Source organism: Pseudonaja textilis, chromosome 1 (assembly GCF_049901715.1).
Source record: "Pseudonaja textilis isolate UNSWEBS1 chromosome 1, rPseTex1.2, whole genome shotgun sequence".
Lineage (NCBI taxonomy): Eukaryota > Metazoa > Chordata > Lepidosauria > Squamata > Elapidae > Pseudonaja > Pseudonaja textilis.
The window spans coordinates 265,677,416-265,701,324 of record NC_141990.1 but is presented as its reverse complement, the minus strand read 5'-3'; the positions used below and the strand labels follow the sequence as shown (position 1 = coordinate 265,701,324).

Sequence of the window (23,909 nt, the reverse complement as noted above, 5' to 3'; positions counted from 1 at the left end):
AAACCAATGTACCTCAAATGGGCTACTTTCAAGAATGCATTCAGAACCCATGACTTCTATAGAATTAAAATTTGGCAAATTTTATAAAGAATTTAATGATATAAAATTATCATAAAGTCTTATAATACAAAATATCCAAACTGTCTCCTATGGCCAACTCCTGATGTTTGACTGTGCAGATATATCTCTGAATATATCCATGAATTTTAAAGAAATTATCCAGTACATTAGGTTAACTATTCTTGAAGGCACTGAGGAATTTGGTAAGGAAACACCTCTCAAAAAGGACTTCAAAATATCAAATGAAAACAGCTATGTTAGGCTTTAATAATAACAGTTTCTTTACTTTTTTGTGGTAGTAATATTATTTAATCTGTGAAAAATAAAATCAACACTCCAGAAGACAAATTTGACTTCTGGTGACTATATGAGCATGTTTGTATATTTTCTCAGAAACAATATGGAGATTATCTTTACCATTATCTTTACCTTCCCCATTCCCAATGTCTAACTATTGCCCTGTGATTGATTGGTAATCTCTCATTTTTGTAATTGCCAAGTTCAATTCAGGTTAGCTTTTATCTTTTTCATAGTCTGTCAAGGTTAGGCAAGTTAGTTAACTTCCAGTTGTCACATGCTCTAATAACTATCCTTTAAAATATGTCCTTGCTGAAAAATACAGTTTGTTTACATCATTTCATGAGTGACATTTATTGTTAAAAGTGAATATGATTATATCACAAATATAGCTATTTGTTTCAATTCATTTATGTTGTACCTGTTATTCCTGATGTTAGTGAAATTTCGGTAGATGTTTTTGTAATAAAATTGGCTCAAGATTATCCTCACTAAATAATCTAGTTGAAAACCTAGCTGTCAGAAAGGTTTTCTATTACTGTTTACAGTATGAATTATGAAATCTTTGTAAATCTCTGAGCTGCATGAAAGGATTTCTTATTGCTTTGCAGCAAATCATCTTCCTATATACTTTCTATCTAAGATAATAAAGTATGCTTATGCTAACAAAATTTGTAAAGCAATAGCACTTATATACTGCTCCATGGTGCTTCACAGCATTCTGAGCAGTTTACAATGTCCGCATATTGCCCCCAATAATCTGGATCTTCACTTTACCTACCTCAGAAGGATGGAAGACTGAGTCAACTTTGAGACAGTAAAGATCAAACTCCTGGTTGTGGACAGAGTTAGCCTGCAATACTAATCACTGCACCACCACAGCTCTTTCATTCTGTTAAGATGTAGTTATAAAACTTATGTATGAAAAAAACCAAGGTGGTTAACTAACCTTAACCAACACATGTCCTACATTTAACAATTTAAATTATCTTCATGTATAAGCAGTGTTTATAGGAGTACCACATAGTACACCACAGGGCTTTAATTATATTCAGTACCGTTCTTAGGCCATGGAATTAACATTTTAAGGTCCCTAATGACACTTTTGGGTTTCAAGAACTGAGTTCAAACCTCCTTTGCTCTCATTGTAAGGTCTTGCCAAGGGACCATAAAAAGAAAAAGAAAAAAGAATGCACATTGTTATCTTCATTGTAGCAATGTCCTAGTAAATATATTTCCTTTTAAAATAAAAGAGTAATAGTCTTCCTACAAATGAAATGTTTCAGTTTTAAATTGATTCTATGCACTGAAATAGAAAAGAGTAAGAAAAGTTTATCTCTAATAATCTCCAGTTTACATATTGAATAAGTGGAATAAGAACTATGTGAAATTCTCATAAATCATCATTACCCATTCAATACATGCAAGGCCATAGTTTTGCATTTTAAACTATAACTTGCATATTATAATCTTGTGAGAGAAAATATGCTGGCAGCAAATGGAAATTTATAGCAAATCCTAAGAAAGAGTCGGAGCATTTGAACAACAAATAGTGATACCTCAATTAATATGAAAGAATGGAACCAACCTTTGCCACGTCTCTATAGGGCCAAGACTGAGTTGTGACTGGGGCTAGGGGCTTTCTGCCCCAACAGGAAGAGGCGTGGCAAAGATTGATGACTCAGTCTCTGGGCAGAAAGGCAGTTTCAACCCACAGGTGTGGATTATCCTAAAGGCATTCTGGAGAATAAGATTGATCAAATAAAAGAAAGAGGGTGCTATAACAGGAACCCACAACAGAAGCAACTCTCCATCTGGAGAATAATCTAAGGAACAGCCCAATGGACAAATGTGATGATGAGAATATCTGGATAACCATTTGGATAACCAGAAATTAGAAAGAGCATTTAAACCCTTTCAGAATAGTTTCTGAAGCTTCAAGGAAAGAAAAGAGAGAAAGGGAGGAAGAGTTGTACTATGTATTCACAATGTCTACAGTTTTAATATAACTACAGCCTCCTATCTCCACAACCCACATCTCAAACACACCAACAATAGCCAAGCCTCCTACAACTGGCCCCAATCCATTGGGTTCACAACCTCTGGTGATCACAGAAAAAGAAGTGCAAGATCTATTTCACAGACAAAAGCCAGGGAAAGCACCAGGGCCAGACAAGATAACTCCTTTTTGTTTAAAAGTCTGTGCTGACCAATTGGCCCCCATCTTCACCCGAATCTTCAATAGATCACTAGAGATGTGCTATGTTCCTTCTTGCTTCAAACGCTCTACCATCATCCCAGTGCCAAAGAAGCCCTCCATCAGGGAACTGAATGACTACAGACCAGTTGCTCTAACATCTGTAGTTATGAAAATATTTGAAAGGCTTGTGCTGTCCCACCTGAAAAACATCATGGATCTGCTGTTAGATCCCATGCAGTTTGCATACCGAGCATAGATCAACAGATGATGCTGTTAATATGGCTTTGCATTACATCCTACAACACCTTGAATCTCCAAATACCTACGCAAGGGTCCTCTTTGTAGGCTTCAGTTCAGCATTCAATACCATCATTCCAGACACTCTTCTAAGTAAATTAAACCAACTAGCGGTACCTAAACACACTTGTAAGTGGATCATAAGCTTCCTAACAGACAGGAAGCAGCAGGTGAATCTAGGCAGAATCACATCTGATACCTGTACAATCAGCACAGGGGCCCCCAAGGCTGTGTGCAATCTCCACTTCTCTTCTCCCTATATACCAATGGCTGCATCTCAAACAATCCATCTGTTAAAATACTGAAGTTTGCTGACACAACAGTGATTGGTCTCATTCGAGACAACGAGAGATCTGCATACAGACAGGAGGTTATACAACTTGCCTCATGGTGTAACCGGAACAATCTGGAACCAAACACACTCAAAACCATAGAAATGGTGGTAGACTTTAGAAGAAACCCTCGCATACTACTGCCTCTTACAATACAAGACAACACAGTACCAACAGTAGAGACCTTCAAATTTCTAGGTTCTACTATATCACATGACCTAAAATAGACACCAAAAAGGTCATCAAAAAAGCACAACGAAGAATGTTCTTTCTGCGCCAACTCAGAAAGCTAGAACTGCCTAAGGAGCTGATGATAACAGTTCTACAGAGGAATTACTGAGTCTATCATCTGCACCTCTATAACTGTCTGGTTTGGTTCTTCAACCCAACAGGACAGACACAGACTTCAGAGGATAATCAGGACTGCAGAAAAAACAATTACTACCCACCTGCGTTCAATCGAGGACCTGTATACTGCACGAGTCAAAAAGGGGGCTGTGAAAATATTTACAGACCCCTCACATCCCGGACATAAACTGTTTCAACTCTTTCCCTCAAAACAATGCTATAGAGCACTGCACACCAGAACAACTAGACACAAGAACAGTTTTTTTCCTAAAGCCATCACTCTGCTAAACAAATAATTCCCTCAACCCTGTTCAACTATTACAAAGTCTGCAGTTCTATTACTGTTAACCTTCTCATCACTCCTTATCACCCATCCCTTCCCACTTGTGATTGTAGGACTGTAACTTTGTCGCTTGTATCCTTACGATTTATATTGACTGTTTCCTAGTATGATTTGACTGCTTATTGTACCCTATGACTATCATTAAGTGTTGTATGTTATGATTCTTGATTCTTACGAATCTTTTATGTATACTGAGAGTATTAACACCAAGGCAAATTCCTTGTATGTCCAATCACACTTGGCCAATAAAGTATTCAATTCAATTCAATTTAATTCAATTCAATATCTGTTGCAAGCTCATAAATCCTAATCAACGAACTTGACAATACTGTAAAAAGCATCAGGGCTAAAAAAGCAGAATAAAAGCACTACTGTTTTGATATCTATTGTCACTTGCCCCATCAAGAAGTGTTGATGCTTTCCAAAAGCAAGTAACAGGCATTCCAAAGAGGGAAGTAGTGCTGGCAGAGAATGTAAACAATCCCGGTATTTTTGTTTCTCTAAACGCTGTAGAAAGCACAAGAGGATTAACTCTTCTTGACATAGATACTGATGCAACAGGGAAGACTCAGTAAAATATTTAGAAATTCTAGGAACACTAATGGAAAATTGCAATGTGATGACAGAAATCTTCACTTGTTTTAATTTCAAAAAGTAGATTTTAATAAAAATTAAGCAATGTGGACTCTATTGCATGAGAATGGGACAAGAAGTTCAAGAGGGATGTGAGTCCTAAAAAAGGGACAACTTAAATAAATCTAATGGAGCATACAATGGAAGACAACCGAAGAATCCTAACTAGTTATATGAAAAGCTTACTAAAATCTAAAAGCAAAAAAGGACACATATAGACAGGAGAAAAAGACATGGCATGTAGCCCAGAATTGTAGGGGGAATCCTTAGATGAATATTATCAACTAAATAATGAAGAAATACTTTGGCCAATAATTTTCTTGAGAAACCCTGACGGAAGAAATGCAGTGCAAGATAAATGGATGACAGCAAATATCATTATCTTCAAGGGAGACAGGGTGAAAAGGATCCAAGGAACTAGAGATTTTAATCTCTAGAGCAGATTATAGAGATCAGTTTGTGAGCATCTTGAAAACAGAGCAATAATTACTAGGAGTCAGCATCAACAATGACAAAATAGATTTGTCATGAACAAATTTGGCCACAGTAATCATAATCTGTTTTCTAACTAAAAATCTTTGCAAATAGATTGTACACATGTTGTCAATATAGATAGTCCTCATTTACCGACAGCCTTATGCAGCAACCAGTTACAATAGTGCTTAAAAAAACAACATTTGACCAATCCTAGCATTTATGACTGTTGCAGTGTCCTGCAGTCTTGTGATGAAAGGCAAAAGGAAAATCATAAGTTGTGGTCACATGATGTTTTACTTAGCTGTGTTGCTTCTCTTAATGTCTTAGTTTGTCATGGTAACATGATTTTCCACTTAGGAAATGACTTATAGGTCTCTATTGTGATTGCTAAACAAAAATTACCTTTATGGAATCAGATTCATAGATTTGGAATGGGCTACATAAATAATCTAGTCCAGGGGTGTCAAACTCAAGGCCTGGGGGCCAGAGCCAGCCCGCAGGATGCTTAGATCTGGCCCATGGGGACAGCTTGGAAACAGCAAAGGACCAGCCCGTGGTGCCTCTGCGAGCAAAAATCGAGACTGGGGAGAGTGTGCAACCCCGTGCCCCATTTTTAGCCACGACGGCCTCCTGCATCCCTCTGCCAGTGAAAACGGGGCATGGGGGACTGCACGTCCCAAGTTCCATTTTTGTTGGCAGAGGACTATCAAAACAAACTAAAAACAAAACAAAGGAGAAAGGGAAAGAGGAAAGACAAAGAAAAAGGGAAGAAGGGAATAATGTAAGGAAGGAAAAATAAGGAAAGTGGGGAAGGAAGAAGGAAAAGGGAAAGGAAAAAAAAGGAGATTATAAGGAGAGTGAGGGAGGGTCCTGCATTAGCACTTGGCCACCACAGGTGCCCGACACAAGTCCTGTGTCACGCCCCCCCCCGGCCATGGCTGACCATGCCCATACCTGACCACACACACCCTGGCCATACTTGCCTCCCTGGCCCTCCAAGGTCAAACACAACCTCCAATGCGGCCCTCAAATTAATTTTGACACCCCATATCTAGTTCAATCACCTACTGAGGGAATGATTTACTACATCTTTGCTAGATTAGCATCTAATCTCTGCTTGAGTTCTTGATGAAATATTCACTAATTTATAAAGCAGCCTCTCCATAGTCTGACAGTCAAGCTCATTTTAATAGCTTAAAACTACTTCCTTGTAATTTGAACACAGTACTGCTTTTTAAAGCAATGAAAATATCTCAACCCGCTATATCCCTGAGAAGTTGCTCAAAGGAACTGGGTCAAGTTTCTAAATCAGTAATGGGTCACTCTGGTAACAGCTGGGGAAAATAGATGCTGATGACAACCAGTGGTGGGATTCAATTTTTTTTTACTCCCAGTTCTGTGGGCATGGCTTGGTGGGTGTGGCAGGGGAAGGATACTGTCAGAGGTGGGATTTACTGGTTCTTCAAACTACTCAAAATTTCTGCTACCGGTTCTCCAGAACTGGTCAGAACCTGCTGAATACCACCTCTGATGACAACCATTTTCCCTCCTAGGCAGAAGCTGCTACTGACTTTTTTTTTCTATGAATGGAAAGGATATTTTATTGGATTCAATTATTGGTCTTCTTTACATGGTCAAATTATTTTATTGAAAGTTTATACTATATTTTGGTTCTATAGATTCAGCAGAATTTGAAAATGATCTGCCTTTCCCATTTTGGATCTCTTAAAATAAATGTAAATAATATTTAGGCAGACAGATATGTCAAATTTCATAGGAAGATGATTTTTGGATGCTATAAACAGGTAATAGCAACTGTAAGCCTTCATACGTAACACATTATTTGTAATTTGTAAAAAAGTTTAAAAAAATAGTATTTAGCTATCTTTTAAGTATACTTTTCTTTTTTAAATGTAATAAATATTTGGCAATAGAAAATATTTTGTAATATATATAAGGTATCTCTTCAAAAAAACAGATTCATGAAAATTTTATTTAACCACAATATCATCAGCACAATCTGCCTTTAGTTATTATTGTAACAAGAAATGCCATAGCAGTTTATGTAAATTTATCTATGTAAGATAAAAAAACATTAATTGAATTGAATCAAATGTAGCATTGATAAAAAAAGAGACAAGGTCCTAGTCAGATTTGTTTGCTGTTAATTTTACTAATTTAGAGTTTTCTTAGTCTGGTGGCTAAGCAGACTCTTAAGACATCAGGCTAGAAAGCAGGAGAGTGTAAGTTCAAGTCCTGCCTTAACCATGAAAGCCAGGTAGATGACTGTGGGCCAGTCACTTTCCCAACCCACTTCACAAGGGAGGCTGTTGTGAAGAAAATAGGAGAAGGAAGGTATGCTGAATATGTTTACCACTTTGAATTATTTGTAAAAATAATAAAGGTGAGATATATAAATAATATAGAAATTGATTTATGTTTACATTGATATAGATGGAGAGAAATATCTAAATTAACAAGGATTTATTTTCTGCTACTACAGTTTTTACTATCAATATAAAATTCTCATGCCGGCATTGTAAAGAGAGTTGTCATTATGGAGAAAATAGAAGAAAGGTATGTTAGATATGTTTAGTGCCTTGAGTTATAAACAAAAAAGGTAGGATACAAACAAACAAACACATTGAAACAATGGTATGTGATTTTATCCTTTTTTATTCCTTTCCACCTTTAGGCAACAGCTGGAACTTCTCATTTAGGCCAGATTAGCATTCCTTTGGCACTCTCTGGAACTGAATGTTTGTTTCTATAGCAACAGCTTTCCCAGCTACTAAAGGGAAAAAAATTACATCATGAAGTTGTATCAAGCCTTTTCTTTCTCACTACGGTTCCCGGTTCCCGTAAGATTTCAGGTTAACCTTTTAACTAAAAAAACTCCTAGATGTTACACAGTACAGCATACTTCTAGCAGTTATCAGGTCCATTGGCAAATGGCTAAAACACCCTAGTAAGTAGCAGTAATGATACCAAAATTTCCTTGGAACAGCAAATACATAAAACATATGCTTTACATCAGTCATTTGAGACTGCTTGAATACTTTAATGACCCAGGTGAGAATTCATTTTATGCTGTACGCTTAAAAATAGATTCAATCCAAAATAATGTATCAGTTATATAAATACTGCATAGATATTATTGAAATATTAAACAGAGAAGTACTCAACATTTGGCTGTTTCTTTCAAGGAGATACTTGCAATATTAATTGTATATAGAATTTATCTATATATGCAAAATAAAAAATTCAAAACATTTACAAAGTAATTTTCACTGTAAAGAAATGCCATTATAGTAATTATCATGACATCCTGGATATATCCTGACATCCTGGATAGACTCTCACATCCTGGACATAAATTGTTTCAACTTCTATGCTCAAAACGACGCTATAGGCACTGCACTAGAACAACTAGACACAGTTTTTGACCAAATGACATCACCCTGCTAAACAACTAATTCCCACAACACTGTCAAACTATTTACTAAGATTGTATTACTATTATTCTTCTCATCCTTCCTATTACCTAGCCCCTCCCACTTATGACTAGAACCTTGTTGCTTGTGTCTTTACGATTTATATTTTATTTAGTTTCCTAGTATGATTTGATTGCTTATTTAGTATCCTACGACTATCACTAGGTGTTCTATCTTATGATTCTTCATGAATGTATTTTTTATGTACACTGAGAGCATATGCACCAAAGACAAATTCCTTGTGTATCCAATATGTTCTGTTCGTTCTGTTCTATTCTTATTCTATTCTATCCTATCCCATCCTATCCAATCCAATCCATCCTGGATAATCTGTATTTTAAGCAGAAACAGACTAATTCTCTTTTTTCAAACTTGCGGTCTGAGGGCCAGATGCGTCACATGCTGGCCACGCTCATTCCTGCTTTAGCAAAGGAGGGAAAACTCGTGATAAATCATGTGAAGCTGCCATGATGGCCCGAGTGTGACACCCCTGTTCTAAATAATTAGAACTTATAAGTTCATTTAGTGACTGTTCAAAGTTTTAACTGCACTAAAAAGTGAATTAAGACCACTGTTCACACTTACAACTATTGCAGCATCCCCATGGTGATGTGATCAAAATCAGACTCTTGGCAACTGACTCATATTTATGATTGTTGCTGTGTCCTGGGATCATGTGATCACCTTTTGTAACCTTCTGACAAGCAAAAGTCAATGGGGAAGTCAGATTCACTCAGTAATTGTGTTTCTAACTTAAGAACTATAGTGGTTCACTTAATAACTGTGGCAAGAAGAGTCATAATGGGGGAAAATTTACTTAACAAATGTCTCACTTAGCAACAGAAATTTGCCCCACTTGCCCCTGGCAACTCTCTGAGGCGCAGGGCAGGTGGCGCCCAGCACCAACAAAGCCGGAAGTAGTCGCCTGCCGTTTTCCACCAGTCAGGCAGTGAGAGAGAGACAGATTCAGCTCCAAGTGTTCTCTCTCGGCCTTGCCCAGTTTTGTAAGGATTCAGCAGACACTGCCTTGGTGCTGGGGGGGGGGGGGAGTTTTGTCCCATACTTTGCCTGCCAAGCATCTTCAGGGGGGCCCAGGGACTATGTTTTCCGGCCACTTTGGACCGAGTGGCAGGATGCATATGCGTGCCTATGTGAGTGTGCTGCTGCTTGGGATGATGCTTCTCTGAAGTGAATGCAGTGATTACAGCCTCACAATCACTTCTTTTGCAACGCAAGGTTTATCTTTCCAGAGACAGAGAGAACATGGTTGACTTTCCTTACAGTTATTCCCTATGTGTGTGGGTTGGGAAGTGGGAGGGAGATAGGGAGAGAAAGAGAGAGAAAGGGGGATGAGAGGGAGAGAGAGAGAGAGACAGTGAGAAAAAGAGAAAGATAGACATGAGAGAAAGAGAGATGGGAGGGAGGGAGAGGGAGAAGAGAAAAAGAGATGAGAGAGAGAGAGAAAGAGAGAGAGAGAGAGGGATGAGGAGAGGGAGATAGAGAGGGTGAGAGAGAGAAAAAGAGAAAGACCGAGATGAGAGAAATATTAGAGGGAGGGGGTGATAGAGAAAAAGAGAAAGAGATGAAAGAAAGAGAGATAAGAGAGAGGGAGATAGAGAGGGAAAAAGAGAGATGAGAGGGAGGGAGGGACAGAGAGATACCTATTTCCCATAGAAAAGGAAACACAGGGAGCCACAAAATCTGGGTGGACATGGCTGGGAGGGTCATGTGTCTGGGTGGGTGTGCGTGATCTTGAGTTGGCCACGCCCACCCAGGTTTTGTGGTTCCCCGTGTTTTGTTTTCTATGGGAAATGGACCCAAGTGACTCTTTCGAGTGTTTAAGGTTGCAGACCCCTGCTCTAGACTACTTTAATTATTACAGTATAACATTTTTCCTATAATTGTAATGCTTAAAACTTCTTTAAAGTTTACTACATTGCAGAGAATTTCCAGGAAGCAGTAATCCGATCTCAGAAATAATGTTTTAAGAAAACTCGGCCCTAGTCATGTCTTCAACCTACCTAAAGAGCAATGAATGTTACCATATTTTTAAGGTACAACAAGGCAACTGTCTCAGAATAATCCAACAATGTAAGATTAATTCTTTCTGAAAATGTAAAGCCATTTCTTCTGTACAGCAGAAATCTAAATGAACATATCTCCAAAAGATGATTGCCTATCAACCTTTGAACCAGTGATGGGATTTAACCGGTGTTATTACCGGTTCGGTGACTACGTTGCGCTGTGCAAAGCAGCTGAGGTTGAAAAAGCAGGAAATAAAGGACAGGTAAGAGCCTGGGGCGGGTGGGTGGCCCAAACAGCAGCAGACACAGAACTGGTTCAGTATCTGCTGATCTTCAGAGCTACCGGTTCTATAGAGCCAGACAACTGGTAGCATCCCACCCCTGCTTTGAACATATTATAATTGTGATTCCCTTCTTATAACAATTATAACAAGAATAGGGAATAACAGGAAAAGGAATAAATTTAACAGATTACTATTTCTCTTTCTGTATGACTTTGGCAATTTGAATAAATTACAATACAATACATTTATATTGTGAAATTTAGAAGACTGCCCATTGTGATGAAGATTTTGGGTGGCAGACCAATAAAACTTGGGAAAAAAATATGTACTTCCATAACTGTAAAGTGAAACAAAGAATACTTTCTTGGGACACTCCTGAATATTTTATAATTTCATAAGAAAGGAACTTTCAGCCATTTGATCACTTATCCTACTTCAATTAGGAGTGGCTTTTCTGAATCATCAGTTTAGTTTCATTCAGTGCAACTTGTTTTGCACTGAGTAGAACTTTCAGAGTGTGCAATGAGATAAATTATTTTGCAAGCCTCAGACACAATTACCTTTCTTTTATGTATCATTTTTTTCCTGTCCCAGAGAAAAAGAACTTTGATCTCTAGCAGTACAAGAAGGTCAATATTTAAAGCATTTCTTCTGAAATCAAGCTACAAACACTTTGTAGATTGGCCTCAGAAAATTACTTACACTCTATCTTTACAAAGAACGTACCAGAACTTTCCATCCCCAGCCATTCTGATATTACAATGATAAATGTACTGTAACTAAATGAGAAAACAGAAGTCATACCCTCTTGAACCCAACACTCAGAGAGGGGACAAGCAGCCTGCCAAAATGCTAGGTTACTTCTAAAAAAAAAAAAAAAAAGCAGTGACAGAAAAATAGCAAAAAAATGGTAAAATCCCTTTATGACAAAGGGAGAAATACACCTATTTATTCCTTCTCCTCTCCCACCATTTTTGCAAATATATCTGTATTATAATTTTTCCTAGGGCTATCAATGCAACCAACTTCTATGTCCTTAATTTTTTGGATATTCCTATAACAATATGATGAAGGTTCTTGTAGACACAGCTTACAGACATAACAATGGATTAATGTCAGTCATGAGGCTTACTGAAATGGGGTTAAGTTCACACATCTGAAAAAAGCAAGCCAGTTGGGAATATGCTTTATATACTTGGAGATGTTACATGTGGAAAATCAAGTAGCACTGTATACAAAATAGAATCTAAGATATCTAGTCAAAAAATGACAGAAACTAACTGCAGTCCTAAAAGCTTTAAGTTGATTTTAATTGAATTACATGTAAAAGTTGTCATAACCATGAATCAGATAGCATGAATGGATTGTGCTTTTCCTTTTTTGCCAGCAAGATTATGTCTCATTGAAGGTCTTTACTTGAAAATGCAAGAGTCAAGGGGAAGAGAATTTAGAAGTAAAAGACTCCCAATAATCATTAAAACAAGAATAGCAAAACTAAAATAGAATATAAATATTGACCGTTTGTTTTCAGTCTAGAAACAATCTTCCATATCTATTTTTGCCTTTACCCCCTTCACTGATGTAGATTTCCTGTTAGAGCTGTTGCTCTTACTGACCTAAGCCAATGTGACCGATTTCTAAAAATCAGAATAAAAACATAGTTAATAAATAAAACATAGTGAAGTACTGGATCTCTTCTATTCATTCCAATATGATTGATTTAAATGTGTGGGAACGCAGAGCTTCAAGGTGTTGCCTGATGTGCCTGCAGGACCCTCCTAAATTTCCGTAAGGAACCAGTAATGCCAGTTAAAAATAATATGAATATTTTTACACTCTATTTTGAAAAAGCCTTCAGGGCCACAAAGAATCTCAATCACCACACCCGAAGTGAGTATTAAGAAGAAAATGTTATTAAAAATTCTCACTGTAAGCAACCAATCTCAGACACTGCCTATCTCTAGTTGTATAGTTGAGGTAGCCACAAATTAACCCATTATAATATCAAGCAGAATATATCTTGGACCTACTAATGAATCTTTAAATACAGAGCTTTTCAGTTTTTGGCTCATCTTAGTGGACAACTCAAAACCATTAGTAGACAAGAATATGAATCTATTCCCAAACTGAAAATTGATTGAGAATAAATTTATGTTGCCAAACAAGATTAAGTGAGTTTTGCTCATTTCATGATCTTTCTTGTCAGAACTTTTAAGTAACACTGTGAGTTTGGCTACCCCATTGACCTTGCTTGTTAAAAGATCACAAAAGATGACCATATAACCCTGGGACAATGCTTCATGCCAATGGCCAAACATTCAAATGTTGATCAGATGACCACATGGATGCTGCATTGTGTGAAAAATGGCGATGTCACTTTTTTTTCAGTGCTGTTACAACTTCAAACAGTCATTAAGTGAATTGGTTGTAAAGTGAGGACTACCTGCATGTTATTCACTTTTCTAAGATTAGCAATAGCCATTTTCTTCTTACAATGCCATGCAAACATCTATGGAAAATATCACAAGCATGTAATGAATGCAATGAATGATGATACTGAATGCAGTATCATCAAGTTCATTTTCTCAGCAGGTTAGAGATTCAGTTTCTTTAGTTAAGAAGGCAATGCACAATAATTATTTGCAGGAATTCATAGCTTTTTCTTGCATTGATTAATCTAATCCTTTTTTCAAATCATCCATATCTTATTTATGCACTGTATTTTACAACTCCTATAAATAGTACTTAAACACTTTTAAAAAGCAGAGATAGTCCTCGCTTAATGATACTAATTGGGACTGGCAACTCTGCTGAGAAGTGAACCAGTCATTAAGTGGGAAATCAAATGAGTGCAACTGTGCTTTCTAGCTGGAAAGAGACAAGATTATTCAGTTTGGTTTTTATTTTCCTTCTAACCACTCCTGGCCCTTTGGCATTCTCAGTTGCATGGTTACTGTCTTGTACACATCAAAAACCATGTGATTGTGTCGCAACCTGGGGCTGGAGCCATAGACATGGTATACAAGCAGCTTACTCTCTTGAAATTCCTTTTTCTTCAATCTCTCTGCTAGGGACAGAGAGCAAGCAATCTATGTAGGCAACCTCTCTTTTGTCTGAAAAGATTTGCCTCCTTTTCCCCACTGATATTGCATTGCTTCTGATATATACAAGAGCAAACGGCTTACTCTCTTGCAAAATTTCTCTAAGATTACTTACAGAAATCACTTGGTCATTTTCTCCCCTCCTCATCTTGAGAGAATAGAGGGAGAATACAGACACAAGAGGGGTTCTGACTAAAATGATGATCACATGACTGAGAGATGCTGAGAAGAGTGGGCTATAAGGTTTTTTAAAGCACTGTTTTAACTTTAAAAGTCACTGAATGTATGTTTGGTAAGTAAGGAGTACCTACAATCAGAAGAAGAAGAAAAAGACTCTTGGAACAGGAGACATGATAGCCAATCCTGGAATGAGTCTTCTCTGGAGACTATAGTAAGTTGTTATCCCTCTCAGATAAACCAAATAGAAAACAGAACCAGATGATCTAATTTTACTTTATTGTAAGATTACATTGACAGAATCTTGCAAGTCTGAAAGTACAGACCTCCTACCATCTCTTTTTACAGCCTGATCAATTAGAGCAGATCGTTCCTAAGTTTCTTTTTCTGATTGTTAAACAACTGCAAGCTCTTGTCCGACTGTTGCCTAGACAGCATCTTTTCCCTTGTGTCTCAAGATCATTCCCACATACCATTACATAAGCCAAGCATCCATCTACTTCCCTTCTTTTCACTTAACTGAGCTGCATCCTATTTATCTTGCAATCCAAAAGAAGGTTTTTTTGTTTTAGCCATTGTTAATTGATAAACTCATTGGTTCAAGTTGTTTTCTCAAACTTTTTATTTTGGAAGAACATTTAAAATATTTTTTAGGTCTCAGGGAACTCCTGCATAAAAATATTTTAAAAACCTTGAAAACTTCACAATGCAATTCACTTCTAACCTACAATCTAGCTTTACAATGTTAATAATAAAACAAAGGAGCAGGCTGGCAGCTGAGTCCTGATTCATAAAAATTCCCATAAGTTCAATTGCTAATATCACATGGCATGGGAAATTTATTTTTTTTCTACCAATCGCAAAATCTCATGGAACCCAAGAGTTTCAGTTGAGAAAAACTAGAATTAAGTACCGAACTTACACAACCCAGAGAGACGTTTAACCTAAGCAAATTGTTTAGTATATCACAGATAATTCCTAGTTGGTGTTATCCAGACAACATGTTTGCTTGCAAGACAGACTCTAGTTTAGAGATTCTAGATCATATAGAATATTGTAAGCATGCTGTAACTAAACAAATTACACTGCTGAAATATGGACCACAACTAGCAATGGATACAAACGATCAGATGTTTTGACTAGGAGACAAATTATTGTTAGTGTCAAGAGTGAACTGTGGAAAAATGGACACTGAAGAAAAGGAAAGACAGGAAAGAAAAGTAGGGCTGTAGGGAGAGAAAGTTTTGTTACATGTTAGCATTTTACAGCTGACAAATTGTTTTACTTTTAGTTTGAAATTTATAAAGCAGCACTTCAAGTTATTCACAGCATCTTCAGAATAAAGAGTATTACAGTACCAAAGACTAAGACAGCTGTATATGACAGGAAAAAATGCAGGAAACATTGCAAGTTCACTTGAAATAAAAATAAATACTAAAGTATGAAAATACTGGTAGAAACCTAGTGGTTTATTTTGAGGAATTAAAGTTTGTTGAAATTAACTGAAAATAGTTTTGAACAAGATAGGTGTCTGTCCATTTTGTTATAAGGAAGTGAGGTTTGCTTATGCCTGAAGAAACAAAAGTTGAATACAGTAGGAAATGGATTATTTAAGAATTGGACATGGTAAATATGGGATATAGGGAACAGATGAATAAGTAATGAATTACTATGGATTTAATATAAAAACTAGTGATAAGTAGTCCTCAACTTATGACCAATTACTTAGCAAGCATTCAAAGTTGCAACCTACCTGAAAAGGGAACTTACAACCTGGATCCAAAGTTCTGATGGTCACACAGTCCTTGCAGTCATATGACCAAACTTCAGACACTCAGCAACATGGCCGCATTTACAGCTATTTGCAGCATTCCACATAATATGACCATGTTTTACAAAAGTTTGACTGAAAACTGGCATTTCTGGCTTTCAACAAAACTGCACCTATAGTAAATAGATTTGCACTTATTATCACTGTGTTTGCTTAATATTCACACTTACAACTGCTTCATTCACTTAATGACTACTGCAAAAATGTTGTAATTTTATTTTACAACCATTACAACTTGTGACTATAATGGGCAGGCTCCATTATGGTCATACTCAAGGACTAACTGTATAGGTCAAAATATATGAAGGACGGTGAAATGGATTTAAAAGCAGAACATCAAAAAAGATATAGGTGGATAAAGGGTATAAGATTCTCAGAAAGATTAAAGAAAACCAAACCCATCATTTGAGATGTACTGTATGTATATATGTGGTGGAAGCAAGGATCAATTGCAAGACCAATCATTATAAGGTAGACTTATACTTTTATACTTTTTCTGCTCTTTGCATATTATGGATGAGGAGTATGCAGTGTATGTATGTATGCATCTCAGCAATCCCCAACTTTTCTGGCTTTAAGGACCATCGGGTGGGGAGGAAGAGAAATGGTTCTGTGTGAGCTTTGACTAAGCACACGAGTCCATTTGCACGAGCAGAGGGCATGTGTGCCTGCCACTCATTTAAATGAAGCTGCACGTGCATGCTTACCCACCGCTTCTGCAACTTGGTTCCAAACTTATCCGTTGCTTGTGCAAATGGAGCTGCATGTGTGCACACTCGCCCACTGCTCGCACAAGTGAACCTGTGCCTATACTAGCTCACCAACTGTTTCTGTGGTCCAGTTCCAAACTTGTCCGCTGCTCACACAAATTGAGCTGCTCACACATGGAGCTGTACCTGCACATGCTCACCTTCCACTTCTGCTGCCTATTTTCAAATGGGCCGCGGCCCACTAGTGGGCTGTGGCCTGGGGGTTGAGGACCCCTGATGTATCTTGTGACCTATGGTTTGGAAAATATGCTTTTTTCTAAACCAGAATCAGATAAAGTATGGAATTTTAAATTTTGTTTCACATTGAAAGAGTTAAGCAGGGACAAATTAATAGCTTTTCCTAAATATTACTTTCAAAGTTTAAAATGCTGAGCAAAGAAAAAAGGAGATCTATCCTGAAGAAACATTTATTAGCTTCTGCTTCTTCAACAATTCTGGAGGTTAAGTCTATCATATCAGAGGAAGAAATGAAAGCTAATGACATCTGCTCTACACATTCATCCCAGAAAGGTACAGTCATCATCATTAATACCAATTCTAAAATTCATGTTTATTTGAATAATATTTCACAAGCATCAACATTTTAAATATATATAAATATATATACAACATGTAACAAATTTTAAATTTATTTTTTATTTTATTTGAAGCTGATACATCAAAGCTATTATGGTGATAAGTTATTATACTCTAATTTTGAGAGTATTTCCAATAATATTTCCTTATTTAGCTATGTCTTATTCTGACCTCTGCAATTTCACATTCACTGACAAGCAAAGTCAATGGGGAAGGTCAGATTCACTTAATAATCATATTAACCACTGCAGTGATTCACTTAGCAACTATGGCAAGAAAGGTCATAAAATGGATCAAAACTCACTTAACTGTCTCGCAACAGACAGTTTGGGCTTGACTATGGTGATAGGTCGAGAACTACCAGTTGATTGTTTCAATGGTCCCAGTTTGAATTATCAGACTATTCAGCAGGAACAAAACAGTCTAAGTGATCAGCTCTTACATCATCAATACCAAAATATTCTTATTCAGGCATTAAATTTAGAATTCATCTTGTCTGAACTAAAAATTAATAACTTTCCTTATTAAAATGGGAAAAGGAAAAAGTTATTTTCTTTCTTTTGTAACATGTTTACTTTTAAAAAAAAATCTTTTTAATGCAACTTAGAATCACAAACTGTGAAGAGGCAGTCTTATAAATCTTTTAAATAAATAAGCAGTTAATGTCTCCCAAAAACATTTCCCACTGCAGACAAAAGATTCCAAATGTAAGCTAGAGTTAGGTAAAGTATGATTATACAATGGCAAACTACTTTCCAGCTAAAGTCCAACAACAATTCAGGAATGCAAAAGCAAAGAAGCTATATTGCATTTTGATATATTAGCGGCCTTTCCAAACATCATTATTCAAACCAGTTAAAATATGGCAGCAATAAAATGACTATTTTAAAAACCAATGCAAATCACACTATGATCCATAAATTACTAAGTACTAATTTGAATGAGATTTAAACATATTGCTCTTAATTTAGGTTGTTTTTCAAGTGTTTTTATTCTGTTGTTTTCCAACCAGTTAGGCATATAATATAAATTAAATAAATAAGCATCAATAATATGGCATACTGAAATCAAAGGAGGCCATATTTTTGTGGCCAATAGAATATCTGCTCAAAAATATATCCCACTGATTTCAATGTAATTTATTTTTAGTTATGTATAAGATTGCTTTAACTATATTATGTCTTAGTAATGTTATTTGGGAAAGAATTATTTTTTTAATCTCAAATCTTTTATCTTGGAAGCAGCAGTTGAGTATGCATAGCAAGAGATATCATGAGAAACTTTGATCTGAGTATTAAGAACATGGCTGAAGTCCATTATTTGTTTACATTCTTGACTCACTGGTATGTAACAAATCATATGCACTGCTGTTTCCAAATCATCTGCTTTTAAAAATATGCAGATTTCAACAAAATGCTTTTTAATTAGAAAGCTTTTAACTATTAAACTGAACCCGGTATGTTTTTTTTTTCCATAAAGAATGGATATTAATACTGCTTTAACTTTTCACTTCAGCAATTCACCAGATATTAACTGACTAATAAGTTTAAAGAAAATAAATATCAACAGACATTATTTAAAAAAATATCCGTTACATGTTTTCCCAGATACATTTACATAATTAAAAAGACAATGCTCTATCTTGTTATCCTAACTTGCATTTACATTTGTTGGAGTTTAGCATCCTTTGCTAAGAGAAATAAAGCTAACCCTTTTGACTACCACAAATAAGCCCCTCTCTTACACGTTTTAAAATAAAATATAGGTATTTTTCATTTAAATAATGCTAATCAAGTACTAAAGAAAGAAAAGGATTTTAATTCAAGAAAAAAAAATACTTTGAGTGCAAAACTTTATACTATGGTCTGAAACTTCTTGGAAATTTGGCTTAAAACAGCAAATATTATGTCTATTGCTCTTTTTGCAAGACAAGATATAATAAGACACCATTAATGTATAATAAAAGCTCATCTACCATTTATGTCAATGCAGGCATATATTAAGAAAAGGCTAAATTGCTTCAATTTTCTCAAGTCTTCACAGAACCAATCCGAGGAATAGCTTGAAGCTTTTGGAATTACCGGATACAATCAGAGGCGCAACGTTCATTGAGGTTTCTTCACAATTATTTTATCAAGCCAACTTTCCTTAGAGCTACCGGTTATATTAACTCACACCAGAAACATTACAAGAATCCCAATACTGTATGCAGTGTTGTTGGGCGTACGGGTAAGTAATTCCTTTTGCAAAAACAACTTAGGGCTTAATAGCTTTAAACAAGGCCAATTCGCCCAGCATAGGACTTCCAGTAGGTCAGAGAAAGAAGGCAGGCAGGATTAAGGGCAGGACGCACCGAAATAGACCGTGGGCAAGGCAGCAATAGAAATAGCTGCTGCATCCAGGAATCCTTAAGAGACAGAAACTAACTTGGTTTCCCCCTCGTTCGTGCCAGGCACCCAGGAAGCAGCCTTTAAAAACCAAAAACCCAAACCGGGTGTCCCACATGTCTGGCGATCACTGCAAGATGAAACCCTTGGAGAGATAAAGACAGCCCCGCTAGTAAACCATTCGAGGGAAAGAATCAGGACGCGGAAAGAGCCCCTTTACAATTCATACTCGGGAGCGGGGAGAGCGAGAGATTGAGCGAGAGAGAGAGCGAAACACAAACACAATCAGGAAGGGGAGGGGGGAAAAAGGCAGAGGGAAAAGGCGGGGCTGGGGGCGAGTGCAGGAGGCGACCAGGCTGCAACGATGAAAGTTCGCGCGGGGGGTAGGAAAAGGAGCGCAGTGCGGGGGAGAAAGAGAGGAGCAGCCAACCTGTGGGGCCCCAAACTGGAAGCAGCGCCCCCACAGGGATTCAATAAAGGCGGGGAAGGAAGGTAAGTGGGGCGAATGTCGGGGTCAGGGAGCCTAGATACGACGACCTCGGCTGAGGCACCTGTCAGGCAGCAGCAGCAGCAGCAGCAGGAGGACCAAAGAGGAGAAATGGGGCCTCACCTTCACGCTCCTACCGCCAGCAATGCCGGCCGAGGCATAGCCCAGGTGCGAGGCGAAAGCGAGAGAGGCACGCAGCTCCCGCTCCAATTCCGGAGTTCTCCCACCAAGAGGCGACGAAGGTGGGGAGGGGGGAGAAAGAGAGAGAGAGAGAAGCTTCCCGGTTTTGCCGCCGCCGCCGCCGCCTAGCGAGAGTCAGTCAAGCACGGCAACTTCGGCCGCCTCCCTCCCGTGCCGGATTCCGGCCACAAAACCGCCGTCCCACAAGCCGCCCCGCCCCCATCCCACACCCCCCACCCCGCGCGCATGTGTACAGCAGCTTCGCCCGCCCTCCGAGCCTCAAGCCCCGCCTCGCAAGGGCGCGAGGCATGATTGGGGCGGTGCGCCACTCCCGGGCCGCGGAGCTTTGCGTGACGTCGCCGCCGCCGCGGCCCCGAACGAACTTGCCCCGCCCTCGGCAGCCTCTCTCCGGCTTTGCTAGGTTGAGCGACGTCCCCGCTGGGTGTCTTTGGGTAGCTGAGTGCCCCGTCGGTACAAACTGGGGCGGTGGCATTTCTCATAGCTGTCTGTATTTCCGTGGTGACGGCAGGCTGCAAACCAAGTTATACTTCTTACGCTTTTAAGGTGGACCTGCATGGAGGATCTTTGAAAATGTTTGTCTTTATAATGTTCAGCCCTTTTAATTTGTGAAATGGTTTAATCAAGCATCACCTTTCTCAAAGAAGGCAAATGTAAATTTAGAACACGGTGACTATATTTCTTTGGGAAAAAAAAATACCTGGAAAACGGGCAAAATCTGAAAAAGGTTCATAAGGATTTTTTTAAAAAAACAACCCCTAATTGTTTATAACTTTACTTTGAAGGAAAATCCAAGAACAAAATCAAGAAAAACTTTACAAAAATGTTTATTTGAGCAAAATATCTAAAAAGCACAAAAAGCTATGAAGTTATAAGAAGTAAGCATCAAAAAGCTTTTATGTAATAAGTCTGCATTAAGTGGTACCATTTGTACAGGAAAAGTAAATGACAAAAAGGACAAAGGTGAGTTTTTGAAAAATAAATCTAAAGGACAATTTTCTGAAGTAAACAACTGCCCTTTATAGTAATTGACATATGGTCATTGTAGTTTAAACTAATAAGTAAAAAATATCTCAATTAGGAAGGAACATATTTTTTTTTTAATTTTTATTCTCTCTAGCCATTTGTTTCTACTAAAATAGCCCAAAGAAGAATATGTGTCATCTGTGAATGTGGCAGTGGAGAAAATGTGTTGTCCTTCCAGTGTTCATGCATATTTGTTTCAGTATATTCTTTCAATAAGCTAAAGAGGAACCATCATCTATAACTCTCCTGCAACTGATTATGATGTAACAATTCGCTTACTGCAGAATTTTTCATAATGTCACATTATTATCTGTGTTTTTTAAAGTACAGCCTGAAAAATGCCTTCAGCAAACACAATTTCTGTTTCATAGATGATTCATCCTGTTGTCTCTTTGAAGGATAATCTTTGTATTATATTGAGGAGTTAGTTTCTGATGTTATGAATTTTATGAAATTATTTAATATATTGGGTATTAAATCACAAAACATGATTTTCTCACAAAAAAAGTTAGGATGCGCAACTGCACGTGATTTTGAGTTCAGTTTTCCTGGCAACAGTTTATAATTGGTCTTTTTTTTTTCTAGCTTAAAAAAAAACTTTCCAGTCTAATATACAGTGCTGGTAGACTCCCTGGAAATCTCCCATTCTAGACTTGATCTTGTCTAACTTTCAAGATTTGATAAGATCAGCCTGCTATTTTGGGGAGAGAATACTCATCAGAAAAAGTTAACAAGATGTGAAAAAACTGGATAGTAAAGAAGGGATAAATGGAGCACATGCATCCCTCAGCTTCCAGCTGCCCATTGTTGAATTAAACTTCATCAGGAAAATGCTTGCTCAGTAACCTGAGGGCCAAGGCTTTGTAGTTACCCACTTTTAGAAAAAAAAACCCAAGGCCATTTCCTCTCTCGCTAAATGCTTTCATCAATTCAAGATAAAATTGGTCCTTAGTACTTTGGCAGCAAAAGGACAGGCAGTAAGGGGAATTAAAAATTAGCTGATATTTTCATTCCAAGTTCTGGGGTTCCAACTACTGGCACTCCTATTCATATTTCAACTGTTGCTGCTGCTACTACTCAGTATCTCTCTTCAGTTTTTCTCAGTAGAAGCAAATCTATATCTTCTGTTTGTTTTCGTTGATACTGTTCTTGTATATTTGCAAGTATGGGCAGTCCTCACTACTGCACTGAGCCCAAAATTTAACAACTGTTGCCACAGTTGTTAAATGAATCACTGCACTTAGTAACTGCCATGTTAGTAACATGGTTGTTAAGTGAAACTGACTTCCCTGTTGACTTTGCTTGTCAGAAGGTGATCGCTTGACTCCAGGACAGTGCAACCGGCATAAATATGAGTCAGTTGCCAAGTGTCTCAATTTTGATCACTGACCCGAGGGATGCCGCAAGGGTCATAAATGTGACAAATGGTCATAAGTCACTTCGTTCAGTGCTGTAACTAACCGAACTGTTGTAAGTCAAGGAATGTCTGTAAAGCCATTTAAAAAAAATATTACAGTGATCTTTCATCCAAGTGACGCCAGTGCTGGAACTTCTTCATACTCAGATTGAGTAAACATAGCAATAGGTAAGCGCTCATGAAATTCCATGAGAAATATAGGAGTAGTTTTTTGTGTGTGGTGGGGAGATAGAATACATAGTAGAAGTGGAAAGTCAGTGGCTGAATCATAGAATACAGAGGTGGTATTCAGCAGGTTCTGAACCAGTTCTAGAGAACCGGTAGCAGAAATTTTGAGTAGTTTGGAAAACCACCTCTGACTGGCCCCACCCCCATCTATTCTCTGCCTCCTGAGTCCCAGCTGATCGGCTGGATCCTTTGTTGCCCTGCACAGGAGAACGGAGCTGGAGAGCAGGTTAGTGGGATGGGGAGAGAATGGGATTTTGCAGTATCCTTCCCCCAAGAGTGGTTTTTCCCCCAAGAGTGATTTTTCAGTAACCTTTTCCTGGAGTGGTATGGGAATAGATATTTTACAGTATCCTTCCCCTGCCACACCCACCAAGCCAAATCAAGCCCACCAAGCCACGCCCACAGAACCGGTAGTTAAATTTTTTGAATCCCACCACTGATAGAATGGTTTAATTATTGTCTCCTTTGTTCTGGAAACATACGTAGTTTATTCAGTAAACCACGAATAAAGAAATCTTAGCTTATTGTATTGACTGAATAAACAATCAATTTTATATATTCAAAGCGGGAAAACGTCTGTATGATATACCTGTCTGACTGTTTACAAATTTGTTTGATAAGTGACGAACATCAGTAAAATATTTTTATTGGGCTTAAAATTAGGAATCCAGATTTTTCAGTACAAAATTATAGAAAAAGTGATTAAGAAATTCTATGTTGCAAGTAGATTTTTGATTCAATCATAACTATAAAGATATTTCCAAATAAACTAAGTAAAATGGTAGGAAATATATTAAGCATGCATAACTTTTATAGCAAAACTTTGGAAAGAAATCTATACAACTATCAGTTGTAGATGATGGGGAAATTAAAATTCACCATTGTCTTTAATATACAAAATAAAAGCATTATTTAAAAAGCA

At 37.6% G+C, this 23,909-nt stretch overlaps 1 protein-coding gene and 1 long non-coding RNA gene across 3 annotated transcripts in view; one reads left to right on the top strand and one right to left on the bottom strand.

Moving 5' to 3' along the window:
- The window catches only part of PALS1 (protein associated with LIN7 1, MAGUK p55 family member), a 56,117-nt gene extending 35,591 nt beyond the window's left edge, over nucleotides 1-20,526 (bottom strand). Inside the window, exons 1-2 of one of the 2 annotated variants that reach the window (XM_087921686.1) lie at nucleotides 20,242-20,518; nucleotides 15,821-16,011 (exon numbers count right to left, since the gene is read on the bottom strand). The gene's annotated coding sequence lies outside the window, so the exon portion shown is untranslated. Of the gene's footprint in view, nucleotides 1-15,820; nucleotides 16,012-20,241 lie in introns of both variants that reach the window. The other variant, XM_026708462.2, reaches the window with a different exon arrangement.
- Nucleotides 20,527-20,768: 242 nt separating this feature from the next.
- LOC148128185 (uncharacterized) lies at nucleotides 20,769-23,555 on the top strand. The gene is made up of 3 exons (XR_015740993.1): nucleotides 20,769-20,969; nucleotides 21,102-21,279; nucleotides 21,437-23,555. It is a non-coding gene; the product is annotated as an uncharacterized LOC148128185 (long non-coding RNA).
- The last annotated feature ends 354 nt before the right edge of the window (nucleotides 23,556-23,909 follow it).